At 44.7% G+C, this 26,897-nt stretch overlaps 2 long non-coding RNA genes across 2 annotated transcripts; one reads left to right on the forward strand and one right to left on the reverse strand.

Annotated features, from left to right (window-relative positions):
* Nucleotides 1-266: 266 nt before the first annotated feature.
* On the forward strand, nucleotides 267-947 carry LOC113127009 (uncharacterized). The gene is made up of 3 exons (XR_003295355.1): nucleotides 267-311; nucleotides 714-780; nucleotides 863-947. It is a non-coding gene; the product is annotated as an uncharacterized LOC113127009 (long non-coding RNA).
* A 10,274-nt stretch (nucleotides 948-11,221) lies between these two features.
* LOC113125955 (uncharacterized) lies at nucleotides 11,222-15,364 on the reverse strand. The gene is made up of 3 exons (XR_003295224.1): nucleotides 15,263-15,364; nucleotides 14,399-14,524; nucleotides 11,222-11,312 (listed from the first exon to the last, which is right to left on the reverse strand). It is a non-coding gene; the product is annotated as an uncharacterized LOC113125955 (long non-coding RNA).
* Between the last annotated feature and the right edge of the window lie 11,533 nt (nucleotides 15,365-26,897).

Consider the following 26,897-nt stretch of genomic DNA (forward strand, 5'->3'; position numbering starts at 1 on the left):
CAGTTTGGATTTTTGCTATTTGTTTATACATTTAAGATTGCTAGAGTTATTTAAAGTGATCTTTATCTTTGTGTTTTCTAATTTGTTTTTTGTTTTGTAATGTGTCTACAGTGTTATTTTCACACAGTACACCAGAGAAGAGCAGTTTATTGCATTTTACATCAACCTTTTTAAACATTTTTATTATCTATTATTAAAGAAACTTTTAAATGTACCTTTCACTTTTCAAATCAAACTTGTTGAAATGGATTATAGAAATCTGCGTTATCTTAACGGACCCGTCATAGAATCAGAATCGTCTTCATTACCAGGTAAGTTTTCACATACAAAGAATTTAACTCTATTAAAGTGGTTCCCACTGTGAAAATATGTAATATATCTGTATTATGTTATAGGTGTCAATCACCTGAGGGAAACCACTGATAATTATTCAATTTAAAATACAGATTTATCTATTGTAACGTGTACCTCAACAGTTTTGTAGTCAACATTTTGTGCTCAGGATCCTCAAACTAACTTGTTTAAAAAACTTTTGACATAATTTAGTAAAATTTCCGCAAAGACAAACTGACAGTGGTCAGCTGTAATTTGTCATTCAGTTTTGTTTTTACTTCAATTACAGACTTAAAATATTTAAATTTTGATTCATATACTCAGCTTTCAATTTTCATTTTTCACTAACCTTAATGAAAAGTACTACTTTTATTTTTCAGATAACATAGGAGAGAAACTACATCACCATGTCTGTAAAGATTTGTGGCCTCCTTCTGCTGTTGGTTGGTAAGAAAAACTTTCTTTGCTAATGAAGCTGCTCAGACAGACTGAAAGGTGAAACTGATCAAACATCTGCTGCTTCAAACAGCCTCTTGCATGGCACAGGAGACAACCACCACTGCTGCCCCGACAACCACCACTGCTGCCCCGACAACCACCACTGCTGCCCCGACAACCACCACTGCTGACCCGACAACCACCACTGCTGCCCCGACTACCACCACTGCTGCCCCGACAACCACCACTGCTGACCCGACAACCACCACTGCTGCCCCGACAACCACCACTGCTGCCCCGACAACCACCACTGCTGCCCCGACTACCACCACTGCTGCCCCGACAACCACCACTGCTGCCCCGACAACCACCACTGCTGCCCCGACAACCACCACTGCTGCCCCGACAACCACCACGACAACCACCACTGCTGCCCCGACAACCACCACTGCTGCCCCGACAACCACCACGACAACCACCACTGCTGCCCCGACAACCACCACTGCTGCCCCGACAACCACCACGACAACCACCACTGCTGCCCCGACTACCAAAATCACCACTGCTGCCCCGACAACCACCACGACAACCACCACTGCTGCCCCGACTACCAAAATCACCACTGCTGCCCCGACAGCCACCACTGCTGCTCCGACAGCCACCACTGCTGCCCCGACTACCAAAATCACCACTGCTGCCCCGACAGCCACCACTGCTGCTCCGACAGCCACCACTGCTGCCCCGACAGCCACCACTTCTCAAACAACAACAACCACAGCTAAAACCACTTCATCTGTTGCTTCTTCTGCCCTCCCCAGCAAAATCACTGTCATCTCTGTCTTTGTGGCTGTGATGACACAAGCACTTGGCTCATATTGTTAATTGGGTTTTGTTCACTTCACTTTCTATCAATAAAGAGAAAAACATTAAAGGCTATTTAAAGATTTAAGATGATCTAAGTCAGCCAACATGCTCGTGCTTGTTGTTTGTTGGTGTATATATATGCATGTCTGTGTGTGTAACACTAATCACTGGTACATTTGAAATCTCTGTCGACTTTTCAAGTTATTAAAGATGCTTTCGCAAGTGAAGTCATTTTAAATCATCACTAATTTCTTTAATATTTATTATTATTATTTATATTATGTTTTTATTATTTAATATTTATTAATAATAATAGTTATTATTATTAGTTTATTAAGGCGACTGAAAACATCAGTTGGTGTTGATATGGTCTGATGGTAGCCAGCTAATATGGTTCTTTATGGACTCTGGGTGTGTTTAGATTGAGTCGCTGCTGCTGTATGTTCTGACTGATGCACAGGCAAACATAACAGGCCTCTATTCTAACACAGCCTGCCCACTTCCAACAGCTGATAAGCCCATGGATGGATTTGACAGCATCAATTAAACTCTTGGTAGACATGATTTACATGAGGTGGCTCCACTGACACATACGCTAATTGATGCAGTTCATTTCAGTTTTAGTTCAGCTGTCACAGAGATACGGAACCCCTCCTCCTTCTCTTCCATCATGCACTGGTGTCACTGTGTTGTACATACTGTCCTCTCTGTGTGTTCTCTGTGTTTGTTCTATGTGTTTGCTCCATGAGTTTGTTTTATGTCTTCTCTGTTTGTTCTATGTGTTCTCTATGTGTTTGTTTTATGTATTCTCTGTGTTTATTCTATGTGTTCTCTGTGTTTATTCTGTGTTCTCTATATCAGTGCCCTATGTGTTCTCTATATGTGTGTCTTATGTGTTCTCTGTATGTGTGTTCTGTGTTCTCTGTTTGTTCTATGTGTTCTCGATATCAGTGTTCTGTGTTCTCTATTTGTGTCCTATGTGTTCTCTCTGTGTGTCCTATGTGTTCTCTATACATGTGTTCTATATGTTCTTTATATGTGTGTCCTATGTGTTCTCTATATGTATGTTCTACATGTTCTCTATCTGTATGTTCTATGTAGTCTCTATATGTTTGTTCTGTGTTTTGTATATGTGTTTTCTGTTCTCTATATGTGTCCTATGTGTTCCCAATATGTTTGTTCTAAGTGTTCTCTATATGTTTGTTCTACGTGTTCTCTATATGTTTGTTCTATGTGTTCTCAATACGTGTGTTCTAAGTGTTCTCTATATGTGTCCTGTGTTCTCTATACGTGTGTTCTACATGTTCTCTATCTGTATGTTCTATGTAGTCTCTATATGTTTGTTCTGTGTTCTCTATATGTGTGTCCTATGTGTTCTCTATATGTATGTTCAACATGTTTTCTATGTGTATGTTCTATGTATTCTCTATATGTTTGTTCTGTGTGTTCTGTGTTCTCTATATGTGTGTTCTGTGTTCTCTATGTGTGTTCTCTATGTTTGACCACACATCATGTAGTGGCTGGATAGTCACAGGCTCAGAATCTGACTCACAGAAGAAAAACAAAATCTTTGCAGGTCACGTTATAAATTCACTTTGATGATGTTCAGAAAATATTAGATTCTCGCCCATCAAGTGTATCGGTGTGATATTCAGAGCGTTCTTGTATTATTTTTTTGCACTCACCTCTAGAACAAACTAAACTAATGGTTGGATGCTACGTGTTTGTGATCTTCATGTTTCTGTGAGTGGGAACATCCATCTGTGGGTGGAGCAGCTGTCACTGTGGCCGTGTTATCTCCAGTTGCTGCAGCGTTGGTACAACTGAAAGGGTGTGAGCAGAAAACTGAGATGATACACACACGCGCACACACACACACACACACACACACTGCGTGGAAACTGTGACTATGGTGAATCATCAGGTTCAAATATACAATAGGAACCAAATGTGAAAATGGTTCTCATGTGAACAGAGAAGTCACCCTGATTCTGGGAAGAACACATTAGATTTTGTTGAATCAGGGTGATGCAGTGTTTTTTACAACGAGACAACAACTGACAGAGGTGATTATTATTATTATTATTACTCACTCCATTAGTTTATATGGTTAAAAAGCTGCATGTCAGATTGGACTGTACTGGAGAAAGACCCGTGGTCAGTATCTCCACACATTGTCACATTTTTCTAACACAGACGCAGAAAATCTCATTAACACGTTTGTGTTTCTGATCTGTGCCATTAAAAAACTGCAAACTATACCAACACACAGGCTTTAGTCTTCTTACTAAAACAAACAAACACAATGGGAACACCCATTGTGTTCTCACTCTAATTTAATCTAATTTAATCAGCACATTGTTCTGGTTTATTCTATCTCTAAAAGTCTTATTGTTGGGACATTTTGCTGAGACAGTTCATGAACTCAAAATAAATACTTACCTGACAGTTGCCCAGGACACAGTCTGGTCTGATGGTCACAGCAGCTGGGCAGCAGTAATTTCCCAGAAATCCTTAAAATATATATTTTTATTTTAATTACAGTATTTGACGTATTCGTCTAACCCAAATTTAATACATAAAACAGGCTGAAAATAACAAAAGAATCTTTCTGAGAACAGTTTGATGTTTGTGCGTTTGCTGACACTTGCTGCCCTCTGTCCTGTTTTCAGGATTTAGCTCAGTAACATCTGCCCCCCTTATGTAAATCCTGCAACATAACTGCACGTCAGCTGAGCGTGACTCACTGCTTTCATAAAAAGAATCAGTGATAAACAGAGTGTTTCGTTTTTGATTTTGTTTAGGTTGTATTGTAATAGCTTTACAGAAATGATGGTTAAATCATTACAGAACTGATAAATACACAGCACAGATAAAAGTTCGAAGTGTTTCTCTGTATTTGTCTCCACCTCACTACTTTTTAAGAAGATTAGGTAACATTTAAACCAGTAACTTGCTCTTGGTTCTTGGTTCAGGGGTCATTTAACTTACACTATAGCAAAACAATTAGCCAATCTAAATATTATCAATAAATCAGTAGGTGTGGTGACGCTGATGTGGTTCTGGTGTGACACCTGTGGAGGCACTGACAGTGATGTTATTGTAAAGCCAATTCACGTTCCTCACATTCCTGACTACTGATCTCAGATCTGTCTGAGTGACAATTCATGACCTGATGAGTGAGGAGTCACCTTCCTGAGCAGGTGTAGTTTGGTTGTAAGTACAGCAGAGGGCAGAATTACCCAGAGTTCCTGGTGTGTTTGAGTTGTGCTGCAGCAGCTTGCATGTTTTTGTCAATTAACTCTCAGTGGGAACAAGTGAAGATGTGAGTGTATTTACAATGCAAATACTGAAAATCTCTCCTCTGCTATTTAACATATCTGTTAACATCTGTTATCTGTTAATAAATGACAATGAAGGAACAGCTATCAGTGTGTGAACTAATAAAATTAACTCACTTGAAGAGATAAAAACACTTACAGGTCTGTTATTGTCTAATTAATTCCTGTTATTTTCCTTGAAATGTCTCTGCAGCACAGACAGAGGACCAAGCCAAAAACAAAGAGACTGGCAGATGAAGGGAAAGTATTTTTTATGTACAAGTAAACAAGCTTCAGGCAGGAGTCCAGGCAAGAAAGTTAGGAACATGCAGGGATCAAATCTCAGGAGCCAAAACGTTGGAAGCGAAGGGAACAGTCCAGACAAGCCCAGACAGAACAGAAACTGGCAGGTGGGACTGGAACATCATGGCTATGAGAGTGTTTGATGCAATTTGACCAGGAAAAGGTGAGCTCCAGAGTGTACCGGGGGAAAAAAATTAATGAGGGAATGAGAAACAGGTGTGCAGGTGAGTGGGGCAAGTCCAGAGACATGTGGTGGTTCGAGGGGAATTGAGTGTAGACAGGAACTGACAGTTCGTAGAGTTGTACCAGCTAAGACACCAATTCATATTTGATGAATTTACATCTGGCACATCAGGAGGCACATCCAAACACAGATTGATCTTATCCTCAGTGTGGGCTGAGGAAGATCCTGGTGCACAAGATGTACAGAATATGTTAATTTAATTTATCTTACTTTTCTATGGTGTGTACAGCACTTTGGCCAACCTTGCTGTTTTTTAATAAGTGCTATGTAAATAAAAAGGATTTTATTGGAATTTTCACAAAAATAATGCAGTGACAAATATATGGAGCTTTGGACTGGAGCACAGTGACTGAGTGGTTGGCACTGTTGCCTCACATCAAGAAGGTTCCTGGTTTGAAACCCATCAGGGGCCTTTCTGTGTGGAGTCTGCATGTTCTCCCTGTGCTTGTGTGGGTTTTCTCCAGGTACTCTGGTTTCCTCCCACAGTCCAAAAACATGTATGTCAGGTTGATTGGTGACTCTAAATTGCCCATAGCAGTGAGTGTGAGTGTGTGAGGTTGTTTGTCTCTATGTGGCCCTGTGATGGACTGGGGACCTGTCCAGGGTGGACCCCTGCCTTTCACCCAAAGAGAGCTGGGATAGGCTCCAGCAGGTCCCTGGGACCCTGGTTAGGAATAAGGGGGTACAGATGATGGATGCATTGGAATATCAGGATATATTCAAACATCACACTGCCCAAGCAAAAGGGCAAATAACGTGTTACATAATATGTTGCTGTGCAAGGTGGGAAGGAAATGTCATTCAGTTACTAAACAGCTAAGAGAAAAGTGGGCTTATAATTTCTGTGTCAATAACATGCAGAGCAGAAACAGTGTAGAAAACCTTCAGCGACGTGAGTCACACTGAAAATCGGCTGGGTAGACTGACTTTGTTAACATGGTCACATGCAGAGAGTAGTGACTTCACTTCAAAGCCTGCTTCAGACTGCAGTGTGTGTTTTACATGTTCATGCTTCATTATTCTTTTAAGAAGAGATAGAACAGAGAAATTATTTATAATCGCTGCTGAATGAAAATCTCCAAAATGTCAACTTGTCAGGGCTGGAGAAACAGAAAATCTGGGTGGTGAGAAACCTGTGATTTGCTGAAGAGCTCTTCAAATCAAGATGTGATGACACTCCATAGAGCATCTTCATTCCTTCAGTTTATAGACTGTGACTTAGTGAGATGTCAGTCAGGGAGAGAAGCTGTGATTGGCTGAGAAGGAAGAAGGATCAGGACTCTTCAGATGAAGAAAGTCAACATAACATACTGTATACTCAGAGATGTCAAACTAAACCCACTTGTTGTTCCACGATGGAATACAGACTGTGAGGTACTCACAGTTGAAATGAAGTGTGCATTATGGGCAAATATTTCTTCTGTGTCAGTGTTTAGATTTTTATATAAACAGCAGCTTCAGGTCTCTTTGACTGGCATCCACTGCTGCAGGCTTTATACAGAACTTTACAAAATGAAGACAGATACCTGGTTATTAAGACTGATATGAAAAATAGTGAATCTGTTTTCTTAGCAGGATGCTGTTTTCAAGGTGGTGCATGCAGTACTGAGGAGGCTTTGATCATGACAACAATGGAGAGACTCAAAGAAACTAAACATGTATATGTTGCAAGGTCAAAACACACGATCATGTAGAAGAAGAGACTGTTCACCAAAGAAAAATAAAAGCACCAGCTGCTTCACAAAGTGACTGTGGATAGTGTGACAGATGGATGGATGGATGGATGGATGGATGGATAGATAGATGGATTGATGGATGGATGATGGATGGATGGATGATGGATTGATGGATGGATGGATGGATGGATGGATGGATGATGGATGGATGATGGATGGATGGATGATGGATTGATGGATGGATGGATGGATGGATGGATGATGGATGGATGGATGGATGGATGGATGGATGGATGATGGATGGATGATGGATGGATGGATGATGGATGGATGGATGGATTGATGGATGGATGGATGGATGGATGATGGATTGATGGATGGATGGATGGATGATGGATGGATGGATGGATGGATGGATTGATGGATGGATGATGGATTGATGGATGGATGGATGGATGGGATGGCGGATGGATTGGATGTGATGGCTGCTGATGGATGGATGGATGATGATGGCTTGGATGATGGACTGGATGCTGGCTGGATGGCTGCTGGATTGCTGGATGGATGGCTGGCTGCTGGCTTGATGGCTGGATGGCTGGCTGGCTTGGCTGGGCTGATGGCTGGCTGCTGGCTTGCTGGATGGCTGGCTGGCTGGCTGGATGCTCGCTGGATGCTGGGCTGGCTGCTGGATGGCTGGCTGGCTGCTAGGCTTTCTGGCTGGCTGGCTGGCCTGCTGGCTGGCTAGCTCGCTGGCTTGCTGCTGGCTGCTGCTGGCTGGCTGCTGGATTGCTGGCTGGCTGCTGGCTGGCTCGCTCGCTGGCTTGCTGCTGGCTGCTGCTGGCTGCTGGCTTGCTGGCTGGCTCGCTCGCTGGCTTGCTGGCTGGTGCCTGGCTGGCTGGCTGCTGGCTTGCTGGCTGGCTGCTGGCTGGCTGGCTGGCTGGCTGGACTGGCGGCTGGCTTGCTGGCTTGCTGCTGGCTGCTGGCTGGCTGGCTGATGCTGGCTTGCTGGCTAGGCTGGCTGGCTGGCTTGCTGGCTGGGCTGCTGGCCTGGCTGGCTGGCTGGCTGGCTGGCTGGCTGGCTGCTGGCTTGCTGGCTGGCTGGCTGGCTGGCTGGCTTGCTGGCTGGCTGCTGGCTGGCTGGCGCTGATTGCCTGGCTGGCTGGCTGGCTGGCTTGCTGGCTGAGCTGCTGGCTAGCTGGCTGCTGGCTTGCTGAGCTGGCTGCTGGCTGGCTGCTGGCTTGCTGGCTGGCTGGCTGGCTGGCTGGCTGCGGGCTGGCCGGCTGGCTGGCTGGCTGCTGGCTGGCTGGCTGGCTTGCTGGCTGGCTGCTGCTGGCTGGCTGCTGGCTTGCTGGTGGCTGCTGGCTGGCTGGCGCTGGCTTGCTGGCTGGCTGCTGGCTGGCTGGCTGCTGGCTGCTGGCTGGCTGCTGGCTGGCTGGCTGCTGGGTTGCTGGCTGGCTGGCTGGCTGCTGCTTGCTGGCTGCTGGCTGGCTGGCTGGCTCGGCTCCTCTGCTTGCTGGCTGGCTGGCTGGCTGGCGGCTGGCTTGCTGGCTGGCTGGCTGGCTGGCTGCTGGCTGGCTGCTGGCTGGCTGGCTGCTGGGTTGCTGCTGGCTGGCTGGCTGGCTGCTGGCATTGCTGGCTGCTGGCTGGCTGGCTGGCTCGCTCGCTGCTTGCTGGCTGGCTGCTGGCGGCTGGCTGCTGGCTTGCTGGCTCGCTGGCTGGCTGCTGGCTGGCTGGCTGCTGGCTGGCTGGCTGGCTGGCTGGCTGGCTGCTGGCTGCTGGTGGCTGGCTGCTGGCTGGCTGGCTGGCTGGGGGGCTGGCTGGCTGCTGGCTGGCTGGCTGGCGGCTGGCTGGCTCCGCCTCGCTGGCTGCTGGCTGGCTGGCTGGCTGGCTGGCTGCTCGCTCGCTGGCTGCTGGCGGACTGGCTGGCTGGCATCTCTCGCTCCTCGACTCGCATCGGCTGGCTGGCTGGATGCTACGCTCGCTCGCTCCTCGCTCGCTCGCTCGCTGGCTGGCTGGCTGGCTGGCTGGCATGGCTGCTCGCTCGGCTCGCTCGCTCGCTCGCTCGCTCGCTAGCTCGCTCGCTCGCTCGCTCGACTGAGCTGCTGGCTGGCTGCCGCTCGCTCGCTCGCTCGCTCGCTCGCTCGATCTCGCTCGCTCGCTCGCTCGCGCTGCTGGCTGGCTGGCGGCTGGCTGGCTGCTGGCTGGCTGGCTGGCTGGCTGGCTGGCTCGCTCGCTCGCTCGCTCGCTCGACTCGCTCGCTCGCGCTCGCTCGCTCGCTCTCTCGCTCGAAGGCTGGCTGGCTGGCTGGCTGGCTGGCTGGCTGGCTGGGCCCCCTCCCCTCCCCCCCCCGCCTGTCCCTTCCCATCCGGCCCGTGGTTCACCTGGCCCCGCTGGCTCTCCGGTTGCCCGCCAGTCAGCCGAGCGGCGCTCCTTGGCTGCTCATCCAGACACATTTCAAGGGTTAACGACAAAAAGAAAAATCTCTTTGCTGTTTGTACATCGGTGTCAGACTGCAGGGCTGCACCGCCTCCTCACTCAGCTGCTGCTTTACCACATAAACAGCAACAAACTCCTCACACACACATCTGCTGCTTCTTTACATCTATTTAAACTGCTGTAGCTTTTCCCACCTGAAACCTGTTACAGTCCAACTCATTAACTCCACTTTGACCTTTTTGAAAACTGAATTCAGTTTGTTTCTTAATTCCTGAAAAGCTGATCTCCACTTTTCACATCTTGATCCTTATTCCATCTTTTGTGCACTTTAATAACACCTTCTTATCCTCGCCTGCAGTTACTTTTCTTATCGCTTTCTCCTTCTTCTGCCTTCCTTTTTATTCTTGTTTTAATGTGAAAAGAGGCTAAACCTGCAGCTTTTTTAGTGGTTTTCCTTAGAAGTGGGAGGTCTTCATCTCGCCGCCTTCTCCTCCTTTTGCTTTGCCCATCGGTCGCTGTGCCAACAGCTTCAGGCCTGTTTTCTTTTAAGGTCTTTGGTCTTTGCTTCTGTTGGTGCTGAGTTAAGAGAAGCAGCAAAAATCTTCAAACTGGCTGCTTTGATGTTTCCTGTCACCAATGAGAGGAGAGTTTGGGTTTTAAGACACGTGTGGGCAGAGCTGGCAGGGAGGCGGGAGCCAGTTAAGATTGTAATTCATTCGAATCAGCCAGGACCAAACCTTTGGTTTGTGGCATGGAAAAGCCAGAAATACTGTAGAAACACACAAACACACAGTGTGCATGTGTACCTCTGGTCCTTCCTTCCAATGCTACTTCTAATGAGTTGTGCTGTCGGCTACAGCAGCAGGAACAACACAGACAAACATGTCTGACAGCACAGAAATGAGAACGCAGATCTGATCACTCTGTTTTCTCAGCTTCACCTCAGAGGAAGTTACACGCAGACTTTACAACTGGCTGTAAAACACTGATGTGGGGCTGCTTTAAAAACAGAATGTTTTTCTCTTTTCTGGTTTTCTCAGACGAGGAGACGCTACTGAGGCTTGATGATACTGTACGAGAAAAACTACAGAACATCAGGATGTTCAGAGGCAGGAACAGATGAAATAACCCATTGTCAGTTTTGCTTATGTGACTGTTTGGTACCTTGACCACAGTTGTTCACAAAGATGAACCAGGAGGTTATTATTCTAAAGTCAAGTAAAGCTGTCACACTATTCTAACAGTGATTAGCCGTTCAGATCAGTCTTTCTTAATGACATGGACTAATAAATGTTGTCATTTAGCTGGGAGCATAAATCTGTGTAATATGACGGTTCTTAACTTTTTAGGTTGGGACATGACGACATTACGACAGCCTGACTGCCAGTCAGCTCCTCACTGTGGCTAAATACTAACAGCTGCTGTCAGTAACTTTCTTTACCTCAGTGAAAAATGTGTATGTTAGAAAATAATTGGGCAGCAAATCATCATGGACAGAATATGAAACGTGAATACGTTTTAAATGTCAGCACTTTATTGGGCTGGAGATGGAGAGATTGGAAAAACAACTTGTGCTCTCCGTTGTTGCTGCTGTTGTTCTGATTTGTGTCGGATGTTTAGTTGCTCAGGATGTTGCAGAGGAGATGCAGCACGAGGTCGGTCACATCAAGGTTACTCAGCGCTGCAGGAGGAGACCCACTGATGGAAGGGAAAGTCGGTCAGACACACACATTGATGTTTTGCATTTCCTGGCCCAAACACAAACAGTACATCATGTCTCTGTGGCCTGTTTACATATGACTCTGTGCTGCTATTACTCATGTTGTCTGGACTTGTTTACACTCTCACACAAAATCAGTGTGTTTGTAGAAAAACATCTCTTAGATGTAAAACAGAGTACAATAGGGGGGATAGGGGATAGGGCTGGTGCTAGATTAGACTCAGGGGTTAGGGCTAGGGTCAGATTAGGCTCAGGGGTTAGGGCTAGGGTCAGATTAGACACAAGGGTTACGGCTAGGGTCAGATTAGGCTCAGGGGTTAGGGCTAGGGTCAGATTAGGCTCAAGGGTTAGGGCTAGGGTCAGATTAGGCTCAGGGGTTAGGGCTAGGGTCAGATTAGGCGCAGGGGTTAGGGCTAGGGTCAGATTAGGCTCAGGGCTTACGGCTAGGGTCATATTAGGCTCAGGGGTTAGGGCTAGGGTCAGATTAGGCTCAAGGGTTAGGGCTAGGGTCAGATTAGGCTCAGGGGTTAGGGCTAGGGTCAGATTAGGCTCAGGGGTTAGGGCTAGGGTCAGATTAGGCTCAAGGGTTAGGGCTAGGGTCAGATTAGGCTCAGGTTTTAGGGCTAGGGTCATATTAGGCTCAGGGGTTAGGGCTAGGGTCAGATTAGGCTCAAGGGTTAGGGCTAGGGTCAGATTAGGCTCAGGGGTTAGGGCTAGGGTCAGATTAGGCTCAAGGGTTAGGGCTAGGGTCAGATTAGGCTCAAGGGTTAGGGCTAGGGTCAGATTAGGCTCAGGGGTTAGGGCTAGGGTCAGATTAGGCTCAGGTTTTAGGGCTAGGGTCATTTTAGGCTCAGGGGTTAGGGCTAGGGGTTAGTGTGTGTGTGTGTGTGTGTGTTCACCAAACAGTGGACTGACTCAGTGAGAGGCAGAGGGACAGAAAGAGCGAGAGAAGGATGGATGGATGTACTGATGGGGAAGGATGGAGTAGCAGCGGGTCCTTCGATGTTCAATTACATTAAGGGAAGATGGATAAACAGAAAGATGGTGAATGGATGGTAATGGAGAGTCAAAGGATGAATAAATGAACAGATGGAAAAATCAATAAGTAATTGATCAAGGTGGGATAAGACAGATGGAAGATCGATGAATCAATGGATGGATAAACGGGTAGGTGGGTGGATGAATATGTGGGTGATGAGTAAATGAGTGGATGAACGTATGTATGAATAGATGGGAGCACCGCTAATTACAGGGGTGAATAAATATACAGAGAAATGGAAAATGATGACTGCATGAAAAACTAAACATACTGGTGGATAGTTTAAAATGAAAAGATGGATTCATGGAATAATAATAAATGAATCGATGGATCAATAGACCTGCTCCGTTACCTCTGCTGACCAGGTTCCAACATGGAGCTCAGTTTCAGTTTTTCATCATTTTATTCTCTTTTGTTTTTTACTAATTTATCTCCAGTTTGTAGAATCTGACATGTTTCCTTAGCTGTAATAAGATCAGGATGATTTTTTTAAATTAAATTGAAAATGAGGAGTTTTTGGGTGTCACTTGTGCAGCACATTCACTGGAGCTCAATAGTTTTGGTGCAGATACAAAGGCTGTAATTTCCTGTAACATGTGTAACCTGCATCTGCTGCTGTATTTAAACTAAACTGGTGGAAATGTATGAAAATAGATCGATTGATGAAACACATCATGTCTTCCTTTGATGGTGCGTTCGCTGTCACTGGAATAAATGAAGCTGTCTTGAGCGCCGCCTGTTAAAACTCATTTTTATTGGAACTAAGGAAATTTGGGAATTAAATCTACTTTTCCTGAGTCTGTTGCCACAGAGCCCACAGGTGTAATTCTCATGACAGGCTTACAATAACGGTTAAATGAGAAGATTAGAGCTGAAACGTTGCAACTGTAAAAGGTCAGATAGGAAAGATGGAGATGACGTTGAGAGAGATGTTGCCCTTCCTCCTCCTCCTCCTCCTTCTCCTCCCTCTGATGTTGTTGTTTTTTGAAAAGGAGGGAAAGCTCATTATGGACGCAAAGTCAACCCCATTACAGAGTTAATAAATCCTTTGACCTAACCGGGTCATCAGTCATCCACAGTACTGAAGCATTATTTGAAGCAGCTCCACTCTGAGCCTCGGGCCCAGTTTTTAAAGGTTGATTGGATTTTATTTATTAGCTCCATCATGGAGGTTCTCAGCCCTGTGCACAAGTCTAATGGACGTTATATATATGTTAATCTGGTAATAATGGGATATCTCAGAAACTGGATTTTGATCTTAATCCGTATTTCAGTCTTTGAATTCAGTTAAGTTACATATTAATGATAGATGGTGTGACTGAAGCAGGATCTTATTGCACTGCATCTACCTAAACAGATAAACAAGACCAGCTCAGAGCTTTCATCCCTCCAAACTTTCAGCATGCCATAAAATATTGTTGGATAATAAACTGTTGGAATTTTGAGTCAGTTGGTGGGAGATTAAATGTTTTCTGTTCTTTAACGAAGCAGGTTAGAGGATTGTGGAGCGTTGATTTGTCCCCTGGACATCCATCAGGAATCGGGGCAGGTGTCACGGTGGATGAACTCTTGTTACCTAAATACGTTTCTATTGAATCTATTCTACATGAAATCTGGAGTTCGCATCCACATTGCATGATGTTTCCAAAGCATGTTGTTTGTTTGCTTTGGACTAAGGTCAGGCTGTTATATCGTCTTATATTCTGCCCAAATCAGTCAGTTCCCTGATCAAACTCAGATGTTTCTTTTTCATGTAACTCGACCTGATGAGCAGAAAGTGATTTTCCTGTGAATCTCCCTCAGCTCTCAGCTCACTGTACAAGGCAGCATTAAAGAGAACAATAGAGCCATTTTCACCCCGAATCTCTGATAAACTCTGTCCTGGTCTGAACTGTCAGCTCTCTGCAGCCAAAGGTAATGAAGTAATTAGGACATGAGGCTGACCTGGGACCACAGCTGAACATCGGCTCCATTTTGTTTCGCCACTTTGATGTTTGAATAAGGAAAAGAAAAAGAAAGAAATACCTGATATTGCTTTTTTCTCTGTTCAGATGTCTTTTTTGGAGTGGAGGGTGGTGACTCCCTTCAGGCAGCTTCAGATTCCCAGCGACCTGCACAGCCATGACAATTTTCCCTTTGAAGATCATCTTCCTATTAGAATCAGGAGGTGCAGAGGTGACGGTCATTACATGCTGCTGATAAAAGTTGTGTGATGAGTTTAATCATGTTGCATTGGTTCCACATGAAAATACAGCTAGAAGAGTCAGGAGGAACAGAACTAATGTTCTGATGAACAAAAGAAAAAACGTCTTCAGGCAGAATCACTTGCACAGAGAGGAAGTGAATCACAGAAATGTGGAGTGACTCACAGTCCTGCACTCATAATGAGGACACACTGGACTGAGTCACACCTGGTGATGTTCAGCCACCTTCTCTTTCACAATAAGTCTGAACGTGATGGCGCCTGAACACCGTCACGTTGCTTCAACGCTACTGAGATGAGTTTTCCTTGAAAATAATATTGATCCCAGTGAGGAGCAATAACATTCAGCACAGAAAAAATAAAAACAATATGAACCTGTCAGGGTGCCACAGTAAGAGGCGTTGGTTAGCTATAGCTGATGTAAATGTGCTGCTGCTTTTCAGCTCATCTGCTCAATAATGTGCTTCCTACTGGTGAAAGTCTCCACTAGCGGCCAAACAGTGTTGAATGTACAAGTAGTGCTGCACAGCATGATGTCGCTAAAACAGGTGCTGCACATTAAAAAGAACTTTCAGTTGACACTTGCCACTTCCTGTGTCGATCTTGTACAAAAAGATGATTATTTTTGGATTTAACAATAAAAATATCCCAAAGCCCCTAAAATAAAGACTACGCCTGTTACATACCACCACGCTGTGTCTCCAGTGCCTCTTCTCGAGCCCACGATGATGAGTTTTCTGTATGATTAGTCCATTTCCTGTGTTTAGTCTTTGTTGCTTGTGCATTAGCTGCAGCACAGTGGGGAAGATGAGGTCCTCTCTAAACACATGGCTGTCCGTCAAACTGCCCAAGCACAAATAACAGCTGTGTGTGTAACTGACTGGGAGAAAGGGACTAATAACAGTGACTGGGCTCATTAACTTTCACTGAGGGACCTCTGATTGTATTGCCCTCTGAATGCATCCGCTTACACACCGACTACAAAAGCTATTAAAGAAAGGTATTGATAAATGTACTGAAGTGGTTGAATATAGTAAAAGCTTCTCAAGCTTCTCTGCGAGTTGCACAAATGCAACAGGAATGGATTTGACGCTCTGGGTTCCAGGTGAAACAGGTGAAAAGAAGGAATTTCATTGTACAGGGAAACATGCTTTCCATCCATCCATCTATTTTCTATACCCGCTTTTCCTGGCTCAGGGTCACAGGGATCTGCTGGAGCCTATCCCAGCTCTCTCTCGGGTGGAAGGCAGGGGTACACCCTGGACAGGTCACCAGTAACATGCTTTCCTTACTGTGCATATGACAATAAACAGGCAGCATTTGAACCAGATGCTGCACCACTGGGGCCTCATGGTCACAGACTGCACCAGGAGCTTCCACAAACTATGACAAGGAGAGTATTGACAGCACAGCTGCTGTGATAGCTCAGGGCAGTCAAGGGTTGTTTAGTAACTTTAGGGTTGTGGTTTTGATCCCTGTAAGGTACATTACCTTTTAAGTCAGAAGGAAAAAGTCAGAACCTCTAAGAAAGTCTCTTACATTTCAGCCTAAAACCTGGACCTTTCTGCTCTTTCTACACTGTTTGTAAAGTGTCCACTAATTATGAGGTTGTCTGAAATGATCCTGGGTGCCTTATATCAGTGGGTTCTCAGCCTGTGCAGCTTTTTGTGTTTGCAGCATCTCGGCCGTCCTCTGCAACCGGCTGTTCTGTTTGCCTCTTTAATGCAGCTGTTGGCAGCCTGCCTGTTTCTGTGCGTACATGTCCGTATGCCTGTCCACCACTGAACATATGTTCCTGCCCAGCCTGTGTCCGGTCTGCACTGCCCATACACAGTGAGTTAGTTATTTTGGCATAATAACTGTTAATAAGATATTCAATGCTGCTCTACAAGGCTTCATTAGCAGATGAGATGTAGAAGGTGACACACGACGCAGGTGAACGACAGCGAAGGTCTTGTTTCACCGTGTTCAGGCTGCTGGTCCTGTTGACTTTGAGATTTCATTCTGATTTCAACATGCATGAGAATTTCTGTTCACACAGAAGCTGCTGAGTGTCTTTGCATTCACAGTGTAGAGACAGACAGTCGTCACGTCTTCAGTCAGAAATGAAGTCTGTGTATATTGTGTCTAATTACATTACATTATATTGTGTGACCATTGTCTTCAGTTGGTGAAAACATCTCATTGTGTTGCCAGATCAAAATCACTGGATGCAAATTTAGAAATGAAAAGAAAAGACAAATAGAATCTCTGGTCACTAAAATAATTTAAAATGCTTTTAATTAAAATTTTGTTTGTTTCTACCCAAAGCTCAAGCTCAGCCAGTACAAGTAGAAATGTTTTACTAAACATGGTGACACGCTTGAAGTCTGGCTAACTGGTTTGTTTCATCGTGTTTCATAGATAGATACAGCTGAGTGTCATCTGCATAGCAGTGTAATTAATACAGTGCTTCCTAATAACACTGGACCCCATCACATCCACACTCATTTATTTGGGTTTCATCTCATCAAAGCTTGTTCTGCCAACATCCATCAGGCTTCTTTTCATGTTGAAATCTTGAATCTTGTAGTTTTGTTATGTTTTGTGAGCAGTTTTCTTCTTGGCTACTGTACATAGAGGTTGATGTCATTCACTGAAATACCAATATCAAAATCAGAAGCATTTACCATCAGTTTTTCAATGCAGGGTTGTATCAGTGGTGAATTATGGATCATTCGTCAAGTACGACCACTGCTCCTTCTTCTATATGGTTCTTCCTGTTTTTTGTCTTTTGTTTGGGCTGTTCTTCAGCATGTGGCGGACTTGTGGACTCACATTTTCAGTTCTTGTCTTCGGCCTCTGCAGCCTTAGTGTTACCTGCTAATCCTTCATGTCCTCTATCAGGTCTCATAGTTTTAACTCTGTTACTCTGTGCCATTCAGCTGCAGGTTCATTTCTAAAATTGAATTCATAGCTCAGCACTGAGGTGACTAATCTGTAGTTGAAATCAGGCCTAGGATGCATTAGGGTAAATGTTACCCAGGCCTGGGCTGCAAGCCCAGCTCTGCTAAACTTAGAAGAAAGTAAAACTTTTATGCAACAGAGATCCTGGGTAAATCCAGACACATGGGAGAATCATTCACTGTCAATCTCGGCTTCATTCTGAGCTATTTTGGAGCCGGTTGTGGTGAAAAATGATCCCTTCGCTAGCCATCATTTCAACGGGGACATGCGGTGATGCAAATGGAAGCCAAATAGCCATTCCTGCCTGGGCATGAGCCCAGAAATCCTCAAGTTCCATCTCCGGTGTGATAAGAGTCTCTGTAGCACTTTGCACAGCCCATTAGCTGTGGATTGATGAGAGCTCCCAACTTCCAGTTATTTAATCACAGCTGGCCAAGGACCAGTAATAAGAGCTCACTGAGATTCCTGATGTTACACAAAGCAGCTGAGAGGCTTGCTCAGGTCTGCTCAGAGACACACCTGTCTGACACACCTGTCTGCCTCCTTTTCAATTTCCTTTGCCTTCAAGTTACCAAAATAAAGGGAGTATGTTGTTACTCATTGCTGGTGAAAAATTAAAAAGGACTCAGACATGAAACTGAAGGCTCCTTGTTTTTATGCTTTGGATTTTGACTTTGTGTAAGACAAATATTCTTTATCTCTTTAGCTGCAGGTTAAAATAGTCATATGACAAAGAAAATATACGACATACCTTACAAATAAAATGTTACTGAGGTAAAAGGTGAAAAGGTTTTATTAATAAAATGTAGATAAAATGGGAATAATCTTCATTTCTCAGTTTAAATGTTTACCAGGGAAGTTGATTATGTCAAAGTAATGATGGCGTACAGTATTTTCTGTTTTTCTCTGCATTTATTTACATGAATGTATGTGAGCCAGCAGATGGTTTAGAGCTGGTTTAGAGTCTACAAATCACTTTTCTCCCAACGGGATTTAAATAAATGCACTGACATTTAACGGTGTGGTTATGATGATATTTCTCTGCCATGACATTCACAGTTACCTGTTTGTACTGATGAACAGGTCTAGTTGGATCTAACCACCTGACATTTATGAGAAAAATGTACCGGACTGTTCTACAGGAACCCTGATTCTGTGTCTCAACCAAAAAAACAAAAACCCCAGAACGTGGCTGGCAGGTAAAGATGAAACAAACGTTGTTGAGTCCGGTCACCCTTCATCTTACTGAATATTTTCAATACGTCTGACCAAAGAAATTAGTTTTATCACAAAGTTGAAGTAAAAGTCAAACAAACATTTTAATCTGAGATTTGGCAAATGAGCATCATAACCCAGAGCAGGAGACGCCCAGAAACAAACACCTTCATCACTCAGGTGTTTCAGATCTGCATCACTGAAACTCAGTCACCTGTCAGGCTCGGCCAATCAGAGAAGACCGTGATAACAGCGTCCGCTTCTCTGTGGAGGCAGCACAAATGGAAAAATACATTCAAACATATGACAGAGAAGATGTATAACCTCATGCATCAAGAATTCCCACATTCAGACGTTATTTATCACACATATCAAACTGACAGTTGCCTTCACATTAGCAGCCAGCGTCGACCACGCTTTAATAATGAGCTGTATCCTTGTCGCTCAGATAACAAAGTGAAAGCTGTTCTGAATGACAACACTTCCAACCGTCCGTGTGTGTGTGTGTGTGTGTGTGCGTGTGTGTGTGCCACTTGGCTGCCATCCTCCCAACAGTTTGTTGTGTGCGGCCCAAGCAGAGATCTCGGACGAGACGGCGGCTATTTGGTGCACCTCCAGACCAGCTGGTGCACGGGATCAAGCTGTTAATGGCAAATTATCATCCCATTAATCACTGCGAGTGCTGGGCCTTTGTCAACAGTCTGCTCTGTAAAAAATATCACAGGTTAAAAATATCAGATCCTCTCCCTCCTCCTCACGTCGGGGCAGCGGATCATTCGGACCTGGATTCTTCACCGGGTCTGGACAGGACTCACTGAGTTCCTGGTGGAAACAGTCACGTCTGAGACGGAAACAAACAACAGCTTGCTCTTGATCTGATGTCACACTGATACAAGTTTGATTTGGCCGTTTAACTTTACAACTGAGCAGCTTGTTGTTTTAATTAATGATTCGACCTAAGAAACTCTAATTATTCCTGTTGTGTAAAGTGTCAGACATCTTGGATGAGGCCTTTCTCTTAGAAAACCTGAAATTCATTTATGAAAAATGTGCCCAAAGAATGAAGATACACTTAAATCACACTTCAGATTTTGATTGAACAAACTCTTGAAGTTATTACAGATCAGAGATTCCACAATTCACTCAAGTGTAATTTTACCAGCGGTTTGAATTACACTGGAACCTGCAGCTGCGGTGCAAATCATAGGCCTTGTGTCTGTTCACAGCAAGGGTGTGCACATGTAAGTCTGGAGATGCATAAACGATCCGCTGAGCTCTGGTGGAGTCGGAGCCTAATTACTGTTTGAATTCAATTGGCAGCTGATTTGAATATTATATGATCTTGAATATTATATAACAAAAACACACTGAACATGTAAATCTGACATCGTCACTGTGGGACTGTGACTTCGGGCCACCATACCATGACCAGTCACCTGTCTGTTGATCTGTGCAGACATCATCAGTCCAGTCTGAGCACAACTGAAACACCTGTCTGCTAATCAATATTTACCTGCAGCAGTTGGTGCTTGGGGATCTGTTATTAATCTCAAATTCACTCATGAGCATCAGAAACATCATTCGTCATCTCGTGAAATGATTAAATATCTGTGTATCTGAACGAGGGCTCAGTCTGTTTTGGTCCTGGTTACATGCCCCCCGTGGTCTGAGCTGCTGTAATCAATGAACCCACAGAGGATAAACACAAATATTAATGATGCAGATATAGGTGAGGTGTTTTTTTCAACATTCATTGGTCTCGTGGAGGGAATTGAAATGATTGAATCGTCTAAATTGAAATAGCTGCAGTTCAGCCTGGAGGAGGAAAACGCTGCTTGAAGGACTATTATGTGATGGGATGACACAGCCGTAAAGATTCATCCAATTTTATGGCCACGTACAGCTGAGACATTAACTGTCCCATTCATCCAGCAGACAGCGCTGTGTGTGTGTGTGTGTGTGTGTGTGTGTGTGTGTGTGCACTATAAGATTTGCTTATATAAAGTGAATTCTCTTGAGCTGTGAATTGAAATCAGTCAGTGTTAAACGCCTTCATGTTCAACCCTGTCAGCAGCTGAAACAGACGAAGGTGCAGCTCACGTCATGTAACGTGACATTTTGACAGATTCACAACTTCTTTCACTACTTTTAGTTTTAGTGCAGGGTTTGAGGGATTGTTCCACTCCTGCTGACTTGGAGGTTTAAGCACTGTTTGAAGACTTTTACATGAGCTTTCTTTGCCATTCGTCATTTTGTTAGCAGCAGTTATGGTGAAATGCTTTTCGCTATGAATAACTGGTTTGAAATACAGATGATTCATCTTGTATTAAAACAAGTTTCAGGGAGGAGATCTTTACTCTGATGGATTTATATTAAATAAAAACCCTGTTGTCTGTCTTCTCCCTTCCTGCCTGTGCAGGAGAGGAACCTCAGGCTGTAATCTGTCTCTCCAACAATTCACCGGTTTTATTGGCAACACAATAAACTAAGGCCGATTGTTAGAGTAGTTTAGCCTGATGCAGTTTGTCTGTAAAGCTATATATTTTTACACAGCGTGTTAATCATTTACAATGAGCGCTTGTTCAACTGTTAGATGGAAGACACTTACTTAGAGGCTACACTCACAGGAAGCAGCCTGGAGCGGTTTATTTTGAAATCTGCAGGACTTCCTTCCTTTAGTTCTCTTTGCCTGTCCGGGTGAAATTAATTGTGCTTGAACCAATGACAACGAACAAACCGAAAACATATGGAACCCTGAAAAAGTCTGATGTTCATCTGTTGTTGGAGTAAGAATCAATCAAACCACCAGCTGGAGTCAAAAGTCCTTCAAGGGCCACTCGCTGTGCTGCGTTCACTGGCTGCTGTGAGGGTCTGACTTCTCAAACTTACACTCTGGCTATTTACCAACATCACACTCTCTCATGGAGAGAGACAAACAGAAAGACAAGATTTTCTGCTCCTCCCATAAAAACGCTGCTGCTTCAACGAGGCGCTAATGTGGAAATGTGGGACATGTGAATGCACCCGAGCACAAAACCAAATCTAAAGGTGCAGTGGATGAAAGTAACACAACCACCAGCAGCGAGCTTGGAAATCATCCCAGAGATCCACGTGTGAAGAAGCAGGTGATACTCAGGAGGATGAAACACACTGGAGTGTTGCACATCCTCTGTGTCTGATGTTTGCAGGAGACACACAGGAGAAAGGGTGAAGGGAAGTTTTTCTGAAGCCTCAGTTAGAAATATGTTACAAAAACACCACAGTCTGTTGGTTCGTGGATCTTATGTGCACTATACAGGCCCTACTTTCTCCTGTATGAAGCACAGCGTATCCATCCGCCCAGTATATCTGTACTGTCTCTGCACTGATTAGCTCCAGCCACTGAACCAAACAAATAGTCCCAGCACTTAACTCGCCCTGTCGCACTAAACAAATGACACTGAGGAAGCGTCTGTTGTGGTCGGAGTTTAAATGATGTGATGAAAGTCACTGGAGCATGAACGCATCGTGTTGTTTTGCTGTTTTTTTGGTGAGGCAGCTTCAGGTAGAGTGACAACACAGACTTTATCTGATCTACAACCTCAGACTCAAACTTTGTCTTTGTCAGAGAGGAAACTCTGAAGACCAAGAAGAAGAAGAAGAAGAGGAAAGAGCAGAAACTAAAATCAGAGGAGAGAAAACAGCAACAGTCAGACTAACCAGCCTTCTGGGTCTGCTGGCAGGCAGGTGGGCAACACTCACTTCAGCTCAGTAAATGTCATTGTGGCTGTTTTATCTGAAATACTTAGATTTAGGTGGTTTCCATTCACACATTTGTGAATCAAAACGTGCCTGTGCTCTGCAAAGAGAAGTACCTAGTGGCATTTCAGTATTTAACAACATGGTGTGAAGTCCAACTGTAGTGAAATATGAAGCAGGAGCTGTGTTGGATTTGTAATAACGCTGCAGTCCAAACTGTTGACTCTGTCTTTTTTAATGGGGAAGGTATTACTTTTTATAGTGGCAGTCGCCCTGCCAAGGCCAAATGGTGTTCTCATCCTCACACACTCATTAACAGACGCTGTGAATCAGGAGTGACTTCAGGGTTTCTGCATTGTTAGTGCAGCTGTGCTGCAGAAGAGGAGGACAAACAGGTCCATTGTGATCATGACGGCCGCTGCTGCTGATATTAATACAAGGCTGGTTTTTCCTCGTTTTGCTCTGGAGTCGACCAGACACAGTATTTTTTTACCTTTTACATTTAGTTTATTATATTTGTCAGGGACCATGTGTAAAAAACACTGATGTAAAAGATGTACCAGATTTAGCTACTGGCTCATTTTCATACAGTTAATACAAATCCACGAACAGCAAAAACCCACATCAGCCCCTGGATCCACGTGAGGGACTTCACAGCATGTGGCAGCTGAAGGTGACGAGGCCTGATTGGAAGCGAGCCCTTGCAGACGTGCACTTGTGTCTGAAAAGTCACAGTATAGAGATTTAAATGCAGCTTGATTGACCTTGACGGAGGAAAATTCAGGTGTGTATGAAAAACGTGTGTATGTATGATGTGTGTATGACGTTAATAAGTATGTCTCAGCAAATTCACCTGCAGTTACATTAAAAAATATGGATAAAAGGTTTTCTACCATAATCAATCATCGTGTGTAGTTGTCATTTCTATATAAATGGACTTTGGTCCAGATCTCCAGATGCAGCTCTTTTCTCCATAACAAATTAAAAACATCACAACTGCTAGAGGAGGATTTTCCACAACCTGGCAACCCAAAGGTCCATCTTCTAAATGAGGTTTAAGGCAAATTGTGGTAAATGGTTTTTTAAACTAAATAAAGTTTACAGCACAATCGTCCACATCACCGCAGAAGTCGTCTCCTAGCAACAGCTGCACTCTGTTGTCAGTCAACCGCTGCCGTGGCAACGTCCACACAGATGCTCGAAGCTTCTGGCCCGAAAACGGTTTTATCCTTTAAAACAGGCACATACAGCACGTGAGCGGCGTCTTCGCAGGGCGCAGGAGTTCACACAAGGCGGAGGAGAATCTGAGTTTCTCTCCCGCACTGTGACGCTGTCACTGTCAGGCAAAGCCTCATATCTCCAGGTTGGAAGATTTTGAGGCGTTCAGATCAGCTGAAGGATTACAAGCTTCTCCAAAGGCTGAGAAAATCCTCCAGCCTCTGTCTCAAACTCCTCAGGTAAAAATGCGTCTCAGACAAAGGCTGCTTTTCATAGCCCCTGAAAGGTTAGAGATAATAAATTGACAAAAGTGACATTTTATTGAGCTCCTCTCATGCGTGATGTAAAATGGGAGTTTGCGAAGTGACTCAGCTGTCAGATAAATAGAGTGAAGCAAAAAGAAAACTTGAGAAGCGTCATACATATTAAATGATCTTGGTTATGAACTCCTACCTTTTTAATTGTGTGCATGAAACCAGAACCAACACACTGCAGCAGCTGGTTTTAGTCCAAATTTAAATCTAGTCATGTTCTGAATATTCATGAATTATGGTCCAGGTGGGGGAGGACAAGCCGAACAAACTCACTCTGAAAAAATAAAAACACCAAACCCTGAAACAGAGCTGAGCCGGCTCTGTTGTCTCCTATGTAAATCAGATAATATCCATAAATGCTGATTGATGGCTGAACACTGGGGAACAGTCTGAAAACCGTTTGTGTTGAAGTGTCTGTGTAAACACAATTAGCTGTTTGTATGTTCCTGCGTCCACTGTGATAAATCCAATTAACCTTTAGTCTGAGCGGCGCTGCAGGACATGTGGCTGACGTGTGGTCGCATGTGCAGCTTCCTGATTACTGCAGCTCTGTGGATAAATAGCATCACTTTCACTCAGCTCGGCGCAGCAGCGACGCTCTCGGTGTGTGTGTGTGTGTGTGTGTGTGTGTGTGTGTGTGTGTGTGTGTGTCCTTTACCGTTACGCTGCTCACACGTGCTGACACTCCTACAGCCCGATTCACCGAGAAATCTGCGTTTAGCATCTTCCATGTGCTGCTGTCCGAGACAGAGACAGAGAACCTACCAGCTTAAAACTGAAAATACCCGACTCAGAAACCATAACCTGTCAGTGGTCATAAAAAATGTTTAACTGTCTTTCAATTAGAGGAACAGCTTTTCCTCCGTCGCACCGGTTCTAAAAATATCACTGCTGTTTTCTTAGACTTGAGTTATGGCTCCAATTTGTGACATGTCTTGCGTGTGATGGTTTTAAGGCAGCTGTGCGTCACTGCCGCTGCTGCAGCAGCTGTTGATGGACTTGATGAGCAGCCAGACAATAACTAACCTGCTGTTTTAATTACTCCTACATGCCACACTCTTCCTCTGCAACCTCCAAGCAAACGCACCACTGAGAATATCGTTTAAAGGAAAGTTTGAGATGGTGCTGCTGCGTGTCCCACGGTGTGGACGGGAGCTGACAGGAATCTGCTGGAGGTTAAACAGTTCGTTCCCCCGTCTGTCGTCTCCTCTCAGCCTCAGCTCCTTCCAGGACCACGGTCGATTAATCGAGTTTGTCTCCCTTTCTGCCACCGCTGTCTCAGCATTCGCATCACGCTCAGCAGACTGCACGACTGCAGGCCTCGTGTCTGCACTGTAGCATGAACACTGGTGCTGTTGTGACTGGGCACTGGGGATCCCCTCTGAGAACAAATACAGGATTACGTCACAGTCCCAGGACAAGATCTGGTTTATGTAACATGATGGAATCACCAACAGGTCGTCGCTCGCTGACTGACCCTCTGTGTGAACGCATCGCTCTTTGATTAATGTCACAATTCATCATCTGACAGGCCGATTATATCAGCGGCCCCTGGAGTCGGTTCAGGGTCCACTGAGGACCCTCCAGAGGTTTCCTGGAGTTCACATGCTAAATGAGGAAAAGTTTAATTTCATTTTAATTAAATCCACTTCAAATTATCCCATAGTGAGAGCGGATAATGACTTCAGTAATCACAGGTGTCACTCTGACTGAGGAGCTCTTCTCGCATCAACGAGATTCTCCACCCAAGACTTTTCCAGTTTTAAGATTCAGGCCCTGCATGTTTATATGGTGGCTGTGACTGGTCCACAGAAACCTGTCAGACAAGTCCTGCGTTATCCTTTTCCACGGTGCATCCCCGAGGGAGACGCCACAGGAAGTCATAGCCACCGCAGGTGATGCAGCAGGTTCTTCTGTTAGTTCACTTCATGTTGTTTGTGGATCCGGATTCTGAATTGGTCGAATCAGTTTAAATAAAACAACAGTGTATTTGACGCTAAACTCAATGAGCTTATCTTAAAGAATGACCAAGGGTCAGGTTTTCTCTGTGGACAAACCCACATCAAGTCCTGCTGGAAAATGATGTTGATGCAGGGGATTTCTCCAACACATTTCATCTGAACTGAACCGGTTTCTCTGATCCTCACACAGCTGGAGATGGAGCATTAGCTGGCCTGAACACGATTCTCTCCTATGCAGTGACAAATATTAACATTAACCACGATAAGCCGCTCAGCTCTTTCTAGACGAGAAAGTCCGACAGCAGCTTCTCGAGGCTGATTAGCTCTGACAACCGGCTTGAATACAGCACAAAGACACACTGAGTGGTCCAGGCTGAGTCTGTGTGTGTTTATCTGCCTCCTCTTTCACTCATTCTGCCACTTTTCTCTCTTCAAATCAATAAAAATCACGGAACAGACGGAGCGTGCCACCTACGCTCAAGGATCCTTCAAAGAAGATGTTTTAAAAGTCACACACTTCCCACCTGCACGTCTGACTGGCAGCTGCTGGCGGGAATGTGCTACAAACACAGCACAGAGATGAACAAAAGCTGGAAACAAAAGTGAGCACAGATGAATGAGCATCTCGGCGATGACACCTTTTATGGTCGTGTTAAACTGTTGAAAAAGAGAGAAAAACCATCAGGTTCTTCAGGAACCAGCTTCTCATTGACGCACAACAGACAGTGAGTAAAGGAAATGAGGGGCTGACTGGAAACCAGCACCACCAGCTGTTTGTTATTAACTACTCCCATAACAGCAGTGACACAAAGTCACAGTAAGGTTGGTTTGGATGAGAACCACACTGAGGTCATCAGACTCCAACAGCAGACTGATGGAGACCATGCGCATGTACCTGTGCAGGTAAACCACAGGTAACGTGCTGTCCC

Source organism: Mastacembelus armatus, chromosome 11 (genome assembly GCF_900324485.2).
Source record: "Mastacembelus armatus chromosome 11, fMasArm1.2, whole genome shotgun sequence".
Taxonomy (NCBI): domain Eukaryota; kingdom Metazoa; phylum Chordata; class Actinopteri; order Synbranchiformes; family Mastacembelidae; genus Mastacembelus; species Mastacembelus armatus.